This window comes from Lycium ferocissimum, unplaced genomic scaffold (genome assembly GCF_029784015.1).
Source record: "Lycium ferocissimum isolate CSIRO_LF1 unplaced genomic scaffold, AGI_CSIRO_Lferr_CH_V1 ctg19510, whole genome shotgun sequence".
Lineage (NCBI taxonomy): Eukaryota > Viridiplantae > Streptophyta > Magnoliopsida > Solanales > Solanaceae > Lycium > Lycium ferocissimum.
This window is the reverse complement of record NW_026718460.1, coordinates 9551-21955: the sequence shown is the minus strand read 5'-3', so window position 1 is coordinate 21955 and position 12405 is coordinate 9551. Positions and strand designations below refer to the sequence as shown.

General features: G+C 40.7%; 1 pseudogene; it reads right to left on the bottom strand.

Moving 5' to 3' along the window:
* Window positions 1-3648: 3648 nt before the first annotated feature.
* On the bottom strand, window positions 3649-8225 carry LOC132042977 (S-adenosylmethionine decarboxylase proenzyme-like; annotated as a pseudogene).
* Between the last annotated feature and the right edge of the window lie 4180 nt (window positions 8226-12405).

Genomic DNA, 12405 nt, shown 5'->3' with positions numbered 1-12405 from the left:
GACCAACGCTGCATACACACAAAGGAACGAAAGAGTTAGGATTGGAACGGGTACACGGCCGAATCACATCGACATAAATTAACTTACGTTTTGGGTTCCATTTCTCCGAAACGAAAATTTATCAGCGGGAATCAGGTCCGCTGTCCTGATTCGGACATACCTGCCTTGCCAGCCCCGATCCCTATCTTCATCTAGACCAGAGAAGGGCGTTTTTGCAGCCCGTTTGGAGAGTTTAATCATTCCCCCTCTAAAGACACGGGGGCTGTACAAACGGAGAAGGTGTGGCACCGTGAACGGGACATTCGCGTTTGTAGCGAAATGCCTGAGGAGCACAACAATCCTCCAAAATGATGGATGAATTTGGCCGAGGGTGACCTCGTACCAAATGCAGAAATCGACCACAACCGGGTCGAGTGTGGTGAAGGTGAAAGGATAAGTAAAAACGCTTAAATACCCTTCTATGTGAGTCGTTATGGATTCGTCTTGATCGGGAATAACGACCTCCTTTCCTTTCCACCCACAATCCTCTTTGACTTGCTCGAGTTTATTCGGGGGAATCGTGCACCGGTATTCAGATATGTCGATACCTCGGTCCCCCTGCTGAGAAGGTTTCTCAACCTTGAAATCTCGAACTGTCGAATAATCCTGAGGAACAAAGTCGGACAACAGCGGTTCAGGTCTGGGAGCCGAGGAGGATTCACCAGCCTTGGTTTTGGAAGGTTTGCCTGTCATTTTGAAAATATGAGGGATAAAGATGCTAGAAACAGATGTTTGGAGATTGGAACGGTGTTTAAGAAGAAAAGATGAAGATATGAAGGTATGAAGGTTTGGAGGTATGAAGATATGAAGATTGAAGAACTCAGAGCAATAACGAAGGTAAAGATTGGCTTTGGTAAAAATCGTAAAGTGAAAAAAAGAAATGGGAACTCGCTTTTATAGAGTGGGGCCGAGACGGTTAATCTTCTGCAACCGTCTTCAAAGCCAACGGGGTGCCGACACGTGGCGGTGTCAGGCGGATGTGACGGATGGGACTTTGATCCTATCCGATCATGAGAAGCGTATGCGAGAAGCAACCGGGACAGATCTTCGAACAAATCGAACAGATCGACATTCCGAAGAAACCCAGGTCGGATCTTCGAACAAATCCTCCATGATCTTGAGAAAGCTTGTAAATATCTCGTAAAGGGTGCTATTTCGAACCGACCCTGATCGAGTCTACTAACCGTATTCTCGGTTACGGAATGAATATTTATGAATTACGAAATTCAAAACAGGAGCAAGATACGACGGGTTCGTTCAAAGTATGGAATAAGCGGTTATTGATAAAATACAACGAAAGCATGTTCTAAACGTTTAAGTACGAAACACCACTCGAGGAGTGCTCGATAAAGTCAGATAAGAATCGGTTACAACGTTCCAAGAGTTCTTTTCCCATTTCATAAAAACCCGATCGTGCCAGGCACATCGGTACATAAAAAATAAAAAAAAAACCCTATTCTATGGCCGGTATTCGAAAAACGATAATAAAGCGGCTACATCCCGGTTCGAACTAATGAGTCGAGGATAAGATCTCCGAGTATAGCCACAGGATGCAGTGATAACTGATGATACCGGTTAACTGTCCCCACGACTTGCATCAGGGGCGGAAGACCCGGGGATATCCGGTTCAGGCAGATCCTCCTCGTCAAGCACAATCACCGGTGCGCTTTCACCCGAAGGCATCTCCCGGCGAGTTCCCATGATATGGCGAGTTCGAACTCGAGATCCAACCCCCGAATGTACAACGGGAAAACTGCCGACCGCCCTACTCCTGGGTAGCCTCGATGGAGCATGTGCTCTCCTCCGCCGAGCCACATCCTCGGTCGCTGACCTCGCCCTGGGGGCCTTCCTCGACCGAAGTCCTGGAAATCAAAAGACATTAAGTCAAGATAAGATACAGTGGAATATAGGTCGGAGTATTCGGGACAAGGAGTTACCGTGATCCTTGCCTTTCCACCCATCGGGTGCCATGCTTCTCCAAGTACGCCCTAGGCTATGAGAAGCCCTGAGAAGGGCCATCACCCACTCAAAGATAGCAGCCTCGAGTACGGGCTCAACTGGAGTCGGTGAAGGGTTCCACACTTCGGGAAACTCGACAGGAGAGGGGCGATGCAGTTGAGCCGTGCGTACCATCACAAATCGATTCAGCCACCCCCTGTCGTAATCATCTTCGGGGTCAATGAGACTTCGGCTTCCCCTGGGAATCAACTGAACGATCCCCCCTCGGATCACCCGAGGTACATATAAATGGAGTAAGTGGTCGAGGGTAAAAGCCACCCCGGCCGCATTGGCTAATTTCTCAATACAGAACACAAGCCTCCAGATCTGAGGGGCTATCTGACCGATACATACCCGATACCGACGGCAGAAGTCCTCGATTATCCTATGAACTGGAAACACGAACCCAATGGCAAAGGGGTACGTGTATAACAACGAGTAGCCAGGGACATGATGAGTTATTTTTACACCTTCCCCGACGGGGAGAAGGTCAACATCCACGCCTAAATGGCAATCTTCCCTAACAGTGGAAATGGCGCTGTCATCATTAAGAGATTCGAAATCCTCCACCGTGTCGAGATGGTGAAGAACTCTGCAGTCATTCGCATAGCCGAAACCCGACGGGACAATGCTCACAGGCAGAGATTCTAATTCCCCGTCTAGATTTCGGTCCCCGGCCGATGGTATGGATGAAGATTGACCTTCACCTTGAGTCAGCAATGGAACATACGCCATGGTTATAGAATGTTTTCCTTAACGTAGTTTGAAAGGAGAAACAAAGGTGAGATTGGAAGAAGTACAGATGCAAAGGAAAGGATGGAAGCATGGGCTTTATATAGGAGAAGATTTTTGGGTCCTGTAGCGTATCAAGAATTCTGATTCATGGAGGATTCCCCAGAAAGATTTGGCGGCTGGCTAATAATGACTTAGCGTTGGGCAGAGCAATGTTTGACTTACAGGTTCCATTCCCCGCCGTCAATAAATGCGCCACGGGAAATGGGGGGACTATCTGTATACGGGTAAAACCGAGGACACGGTCATGCTCGGTTTCCCGTTATTACGATTATGCTCGGGCGAAACCCGAGCATCACACCGGATCGAGAGCTCGAGAACGGATTTGTGCGAGGCAATAATGGAAGGACAATCTGCGCCATAACGGAAGGCCGAAATATCCGCCTCACCCGATATTCGCGCCAATCCCGGCGACACACGGTGTGTCAACAGATTATTTGCTTTATTTAGAGTTGTACTAGGTCTATAACTCCTCTACTATATAAAGGGGAGGCCCCCATTCAGAAAGGGGGTTGGCAATTGAGAATAGAGAGAGGATTGAGATCAATAATCATAAAGAATATAGCTTCTGTTCCCATTTGTTCATAAGTTTTATTTCGTTTACATTCCTTGAAAGCTCGTGATAAAGAGACACCGACCTCGGTTTCCCAACCCGAGGTCCTGTGAACCCGGTATTTGGTTAGATTTGATTTCTTTGACCATTTCATTGTATGTCATTCGGCTCAAATCTTCAATTGAATTTAGCTGCATATCTTTGGCACCGCATATAAATTTAACTGCTTACATAATTAGGGTTAAACAAGTTTGATCAGTTGAACCCACAATATCCATTCTAGATTCGTCTTTGCAGTTGGCTCGACTCAAATTCATGATCTTTCTTCTGTTTTGGGTATATAGTTACTAGTTGAAAAAACAGCAAGTCTGACCCAAACCATAGTTGGATTTAACATACTCATGCCAAAGACTACAGTGAAACCCCATATAGCCATATCCATAGTCCCCACCCCATTCCCCCCACTACAAGTTCAAAACGCACAGATATACACAGAATATACACATGTACAACTTTTTGTACCTGATAAAGGGTGAAAAGAGAGTGACGATTGAATTATAGCTTGTCTTAGTGAAAGAAAAGGCAAAGGTACTCATTGCAAAATGCAGAGTGCAGCTTTCTCCTTCAAGGAAGGAGGACTGTCTGGTTGCATCTTGTATTCATATAGGAAGCCTCAAATTACTAGTATAAATCTTACTAGTAATTTCCAATTCATGGGGTTATATGACAAGTCAATTCATGATTCAGCAATTTTTATTTTTATTTTTACCTGCCAATACACTTTTCTTTTTCTCTCACTTAATTCCCTGATTAGAACCTTTGTGAGAGAAAGCCGTTTTATACCGCTATATTTCAAGAAAGAATGCAGTTCAAATTCACCAGGGCCAACTAGGTCTTTCACTTGGATGTGAATTGTGAAAACGCTAAGCCCTTATCAAGTATATTAAAGTTTCCTGGATAACGCTTTCAAATGTACATTTTGCACAAATGATCTTACAAAATTCATGATTTAATCTTAGTATGAAAATTCTAAGGAATTCTTTTCTAATTTTTACTACACTCGATTTGTATCCCCCGTTAGAAAAAAAATTCGTCTGACATGACATTTACGTTCTACTTTGACACACTTCTATATTAGGTGAAACACGGATTGCTAAATACATTTTGAGCTGGTATGAAACTTCTAAAAATCTAAAAAAAAAAATGTGTATTGATCGGTGGTGTCCAAATCAACTTGTCTTTGCTAACTACTTGGGAATGGGCAGCAGTAACTTGGCAGAAGCAAAGGCTATAATCTATGGCTTACAATGGTGTATTTCACATAGTTTTCAAAATATTGTTCTAGAAAGTGATTCCCTGATCATTGCTAACATGATAAAGGGCAAAAGTAACACAGCTTGGCAGCTTCAAGATGCAATAAATGATATCAATAGAATGATCTCTCAGACTTCCAACATAGTTTGGTATTGTTATAGAGAGGCAAATCAAGTTGTCGATGCTCTAGCCAAATGGAGCATTAAGGATCAGGAAAAACAGTATTATGATGCTAAAGATTTTCCAAAACAGGCTGGTGGTGCTTACTATCTGGATTTTCAAGAGATAGTCTCCATAAGATATAAAGAAAGAAAGAACATGCTTATTTAAAGAGTCTTTTGGGAGTTTTTTCTTCTTTTATCTTAAATTTTTCTCCCTGTAAACTAGACTAAGGAAAACTTCTCTATTATTCTGTAACCTCTATTTTTTTTCTTTTGTGATGAAATAAAAGGCAGCACATCCTTAAGGTGTAAATTACATTTTTAAAAAATCAACTTGTGCACCTCGATTAATCCACTGTAGGGTTTGGATGCAACTTATGCACCGGGCAACCTGTCTAGTCCACAAGTACAGGTTGAAAAGTTAATCCTTCCCACCAAGGTTGGAGGGGATGAGTTTAGAACAAGTGTTGCAACTGAGATTCAAACCTGAGATTTTCACTTTGTTACTTCCATGCCTCATCTCCTAAGACATTCCTTCAGGACAAAAAGATACTTGCATATATATGTTATGTGTGTGCAGAATCGCTATCATAAAACACGAAAGTCGATATAACGACAGACTAGTTTCTTAACTACCGCATTTTGCAGTCGAAATTTAGGTATGATCTGGTTGTCACTAGATCAACTTGTGAAAGATGAGAGCTACAACAGAGCTTATTGAGAAAGCATTTCCTCAGTGTTCACAAAAGTCCAATTTTTTGAAACGTGGGTTGGTTTCTAAATGAACTTCCACAGCTATAAATCGCAAAATAGCTCCTCAATCTAGGAACTTCAATAGAAAAATTAATCTCTCGGTCCAAGTAGATTCATCTCTTTGGTCTAATATTAACTACCTTACAATTTAAACTTGTAGAATAACCATCTGTCTTTTGCTTTTTGTACAAATAATTTGTAATGCAACAAATATGTACCTTTGTAGGCTGCACAAAACCTAAATAACACACAAGATATTTGATACAATCTTCAGTGAGCACACACCTAGATAACGACAATTTCCATTAAGGTCAATCGACAATTAAGAACAAACAATATTACAAAAGACCATATGACCTCTGATAGAACACCATAAAGCCAAACTTGGTTCACAATATACACACTAGCTTACAAATCCAAAAGGACAGACTATGTGGACTGTCAAGTCATTATTCAGAGAAACCAGGAACGATACCACAGTCAAACACTAGAAAACCTTCACAAATGACACGTTAACAACCCCTACAAAGATTCGAGCTAAAATTGATTATTGCTTTTATACAGTTCGAACTATCTATGGAGCATTGGGCATCAAAATTTGGGCTCCTACCCCCACAAGTTGAAGTTTCTATCTCGATCCGATCCTTTCTGAACTCCCATATGACCGCTTATCAAAGAGAGGCTTTTTCCTAGACTTAAAGTGGCAAGTCTATTGTTGTGTTTCGGAATTAGGGAAAAAAAAGCTTCAAGAAGTAGAAGCTTCCTGGCAAAGCTTCGAACAAAGAGGTTGGGCTGTTCACTTAAACAGAACGATTCCTTCTCTTCTTCTTTACAACACCCCTTCAAAATAGACTCGAGAGATCAATCGAAGTCCTAGTGAACTTGTCATAAACAATGGAACCATCCTTACCAAATTCTTCTGAGATCCACTCAGCAAGCAAGTACCCCTTAATATCCAGAGAGCAAATATGCTGCAGTAACTCCCAAGCAACATCAGCATGCAAAGCAATAGAAAACTCGTTTGGCTGGAGACATGCCAGCACCCTCTCAATCAGAAAAACCTAGACTCGTGAATTTCAGATCATAACCAACTGCTTTGAAACTAGCGTAACTAAAATCATCTTCTGGTGTAACATGAATAGAAGAAAAGAGCAGCTCCTTCAATAGAATTCATGGAATAACCACAGGGATCAAACTCGAACCACATCTATCAGAGTACCTCCCATTTTTTACTTTAATAGAGAGGCTGTCAGCCAAATTAGTGTGGGTGGGATTCAGAGAAATAGCTTTGGTACTACAAGTTTTGATGATTATCTTATAAGGATAAACGAAGAGAGTCGACTCAGAGAGGACATAGGAGTCAACATACTTGTTTGAGAGTGAATCAAATATGGTGCACTCAGCTAGTCCCAGGATCTCATCCAACTGTGCTTTTGACAGATATCGTCATCCTTTTCATTCAGGATCAGCAAAAAGGCTAGGTTCAAAAAAATGAAATCTCAAGTCTCTTCTCGTAACCTTCAAAACCAATTATAGAGAATGGCAAGGCCATATCAAAAACAAAAGACACTCACGGTCGCAAATGATTCTTTAGGGACAGTATTCACAGTTGAGCAGAGCAGAAATCGACATGAATATAACCAGAACAGACCTCCAAAATGGATGGATGCTTCATTTCATCATTCATCCCCCTGAACTATCCGAATATGAATTCAGAAGACCAAGTTAAATTCAACAACAACATGCTGAGTATAATCTCACATGGTGGGGTCTGGGGAGGGTGATGTGTGTGTGAAAAAATAGTTTCACATAAATGTGAAATAATATTTTTTGTAAAGTTCCACATTCGTCAATGTCAAATCTTGCCATGAAAATGGCTAATTGGCTATCTAAAAGTCAAACCATAGGAAATAATGTCAAAAGTACAAAGGAAGTAATGTGAAAACTATATTTAGAAAAGCTCAGGAGACTTAAAAGGTGTGTTTTGCTTACAGATCCGCTTTCATCCTTTCATAACTAGAACAGTTTAATTCTTCTGATTTTCAGGTTCTAAATTTCGTGTTTGTACGGGATTTAGTGAAATTCTATGTTCTCCACTTTCGCAATTCGCTCAGTAGCTACCTTTATAAATGTCAACTTTGAGAAAAAGCTTCAAAGGACATCCTGGCACTTCTAACCTGTCATGACCCATTTTGGATCGCGCCGGCACCTATCCTTCCCACCTCGGTAGGCGAACCCTCAACTCAACAAAACAAATATTTAGAAATAAAGGACGTAATTTAATAATCTTTCAAGAATTATAATAAACGAAAACTAGAAGCCAACCAATACATTTAAACGAAATAGCGGAAGTGTTTACAACAATGTAATACATATACCGACTTAATTCCCCATGACCTGATCTAGACTAGTATAAGAGCGACTAGGGTTAAACCAGAATACCACAATAATTCTATGAACCAACCTCCATCTCGGAATGGGAAAGGATGGAGGTCTTCAAGATAGGCACCGTGCATCTTCCGGAAAACTCCAACAATCAATGACCTGAAAAACTCTACATCCCAAAAGGGATGTAGCAATAGTAGCATCAATACAACACTAGTACTGGTAGGCATCATAGGCCGACAATGGTTAGAAGAACATATCAGTAAAAGAGTTCACAAATAAGCATGGTAAGTAAACTAGGTACAGTGCGCATTACCTACCGCTCGTCGCAACAACAAGACTTTTATTCTCACCAACTCTCTTCTATCTCGTCTAACATACAATAGATAATTTACCTTCAAGTGTCACAGGTCAACTACCATTACACTATTCAATCTTAGTATCGGGAAGTCAACTCGTCATTCTGATATTCATTATTCGCCTAAATTTAGGAGGCCAAAATATACCACTGAGCCAACATAAATCGACAAAATTAATTCAAGATCATGACCCATGGTTATATCAACTAAGCCCAACTGTGTCAAATCTCACTACATCAAATTCGAACTCGTATATCACGACTAGGACACAAGAACATCATGAGAAAACCACAAGAATATCCTAACAATATCACAAGAAGTCAAGGGTACAATGCAATGCAATAATGTATGGAAATCGATGCAATGCATATGCTGTGTACACATGTACTCCGATGAGGGAACATCACATCTCAGTAACACAACCCATGGGGGATGTCACACCCCAATCCTGATGGGGTATGATGGGCACCCGACCCTTACTTAGAGTCGAGCGAACCCACTGGCTCTCGTTATACTCATAGTCTCATTGGGCCCTTAAGTCATGGAATGAAAAGCATGATGAAAGTTTTTCAGAAAAAACATTCTTTCCGTCTTTATCAAATCAAGTAAGATCTGTGATCATATAAAATCTGCAAAGTAATGCATGATAATACATCGGCTTACGGCCGCTTGCAAACCGACATACTATATACGTGACTCTTCGTCCGCAAAATCTCTAACATAAATCATTATACCATGACATGGATACTCTGACTCGGCAACACTCCGGGAGGAAATGGAGCTCGCCAATCCGAATTGAACATCTTCTAGCCATATCCTCTACTCGTCTGTATACACCTGCGTGGCATGAAACGCAGCGTCCACAAGAAGGGACGTCAGTACGAATAATGTACTGAGTATGTAAGGCATGAATAATAACATAATATAGATATGACAAGTAACAATGAGTAAGAGAGATAACCTGAACATCCTGATGCCTCATAAGGCGGATGTCATGGCCTTAGCCTTTAAAAAAAAAACATTTCATACATATACATAGTAACATGCCCAGCCATAAAGGCTCGGTGTGAAAGTAACATGCCCGGCCATAAAGGCTCGGTGTGATATATAAGTAGTATCATGCCCGGCCATTTAAGGCTCGGTGTTATCATCGTTGCCCGCGTCCGAGTGCCTCCCGCGTCCGGCGATATCATAACATGCCCACCGGTGGTGTGCACATTTACGTGCCCGCCGGCCGACTATAGCGCGGCGCGGTGTGAGAAAATACATACATATATATATATAAAGCATGCATAAGAGCCCAATCAAAAGCCACAACTGTATCGGAGTGACGTAAGGTCGGTAACCTCCGATTATATTATGGAATAATTATCGTCGCTTTGTCTCACCTTGAAGGAACAATTATTTTTAAGGTGAGACTATCAATGAAGAATAAAATTAAGAGAAAACATAGAATAGGATCATAAATCTCATATGGCATCAATTCATGTATCTTTGGAATCTTAAAGGAAATAGTCATCATCCATGAATAAAATTGAGACATCAAGAAATAGTTCAACGTTCTCATATCGTCCTCGAAAACATAAACTTGAAACCTTTAAACATGAAATCATTCTCATCATTTTCATCATAATAACATTCTCATCTTTGACATCATCATTGTTTTTGTAAAACATTCCCATCGTTGCCATCATAAGGGCTCACATAATCGCAACCTTTGGTTTGGAAGATATGAATATTTTGGAAAACATTTATGGATCATCAGGAAGGAAAACATGCCTCGGAAACTTAGACTTCTTAACTTTTGATAACAAGGGAAATATGGAGACATTTATGAAATCCTAACCTAGAGATCATGCCTTTGAAAGAAAGGGGCGAGCCTTAACATACCTGGAAGATAATTCTCGACTTCCAACTTACTTCCTGTCTTACAATTCTCTTAAGAATTATTCGTAGCCTCGTAATCTACATATAGAATCATTCATAATATCATTAGGGTCATCGTCATACGCTCGTCTTAAACACTTAATGAAAGACCTTTTAGATTCTGTCGAAATTCGGGCAAAGATTTCCGTTTTGGTGCTGTCTAATTCCAATTCAACAACCAACAACATCAACAACAAAACCAATAGTAATAACATCATTTCCAACACCAACATAGGCCATAAAACAGCCCACACACTGTTTTCTAAATTTCCCAACCAACCAACTTGGGATACGACTAATTAATAACTTTATTTCCGCAAGTTAGTTTAAATTAATACTAATAAATATCAATAACAATATTCTCAACATTCTACAAGATAAAAATATGTATTTTCATCCAAATTTCTCTTTCAACTCTCAATCCATAATCCAACAACATCAACACAACAACTATAATCTTTATTCTTTTCAAATATCCCTTAATCAAACATGATAAAAAGAGGAATTTACTTATCTATACCTTTGTTTTATGAAGGTAGCCCAAATCTTCATAATTTTCTTTGTTCCCAAGCCACTCCAACACTAAACGAAATTATATTCGCGACCACGGGTTGCCCTGGATTTCATTGATACTTCGTTACTTGAAATTTCACTCAAAATCCTCAATTTTTGTGATGTATAATGCTCCCTTTGCCGCCGAATTTTCTTCGGAAATTTTTGGAACTTTTTAGACGAAAAAAAACGGGGTTTTAACCCTTTTATAGGGGGTCGTGTGGGGCACCGTAGATACAGTACCGTAGCCGAGCATCGTAGCGCCCGTATCATATATACCCTCACTCCGAATACGTCCTCTCAACGAGCGATTTCTTGCATTACCAACTAGACTCATCGAGCTTCATTTTAGGATTTTGTTTCACCTTAAAACTCCATATATACTAGGAGATATGCGCCCAAAGTTGACTTAAAATCCACCCAAATAAGCCAAATTTTTTGTCGAACTTATTTCTTCAATTTATTCGACCTCGAACTATTTCTCGAAACTTCCATACATGGTATTCGTCATTCATTATACTAAAAATGGTCATGTTCTCGTCCTACAAAACAGTCTTTCCTAATTACCACTACGAGATCGCAATTCATCCTTTTTCTTCGTCACACGTACTTTCCATGGTCAGGCCTTTCAAAACATCATGGACGTCTCCGACACTCCATTACTACGCGATATAGTTACCGGCCATACTCATGTCTCCGAAAATGCGGGGTATAACAGGGGACCCGCGAAGTCCATGTACCTCACGATTCCGGCAACAACCTCGACAACCGCTACCTCACGATTTCGGCAACACCTCGGCAATCGCTACGTATAACCTCAATTTCAGGACAACCATGGGATATCGATCCTCATGTTAATCTCATCCAACTTCCGAGCTCTGCATTACAATAACGTTTCCTCAAGTATCATCAACGTATCGTACATCACGAAAGGATGAGAATGCGTGCAATGTTCGCAGTTCAATGTCACTAATCAAATCAAGGTCACAAGTACCACACATGGGCACACCAACAATATCATGAAAGGTTACATAATAAGCTATAATAGAACACTATCCTCGAATCAAACGTCAACAAGTAAGATACTACAATATCATAATCAGGATATATCAATAGTCTCCAATAACCAACACAGACAAAATCACAATAACAATATCACCTCATTCCTTCTTGCTTAAAGACGTCAATACATGATAAATATGCTTTTCTACGCCAAAGTCACGTACATTAAACATCCAAAATTTAGAATCATTTCACGTTCTTTGGCACATTATACGGGAACTCCTCATCAATGGGACATAGTAAACTAAGTACCGAACAACTAATCTTCCAAGTCACATAAAGTCCACCAATACTCAAGGGAAAACTAACCTACGAACTAGAATCTACGGCCACAAGCCCGAACACACAAATCACATGTGATGCTATCCCCTCGTAATTCCATCCTAAACACCAAACTCCCATACATGCATTCTCCGTTTCATCTAATACACAGATATGTAAGTCTAACCGAAGTATACCAAAAAGGAAGCCGTAACCTACCTTAGGGCCGAGCAGGTGCCGCGAACATCCG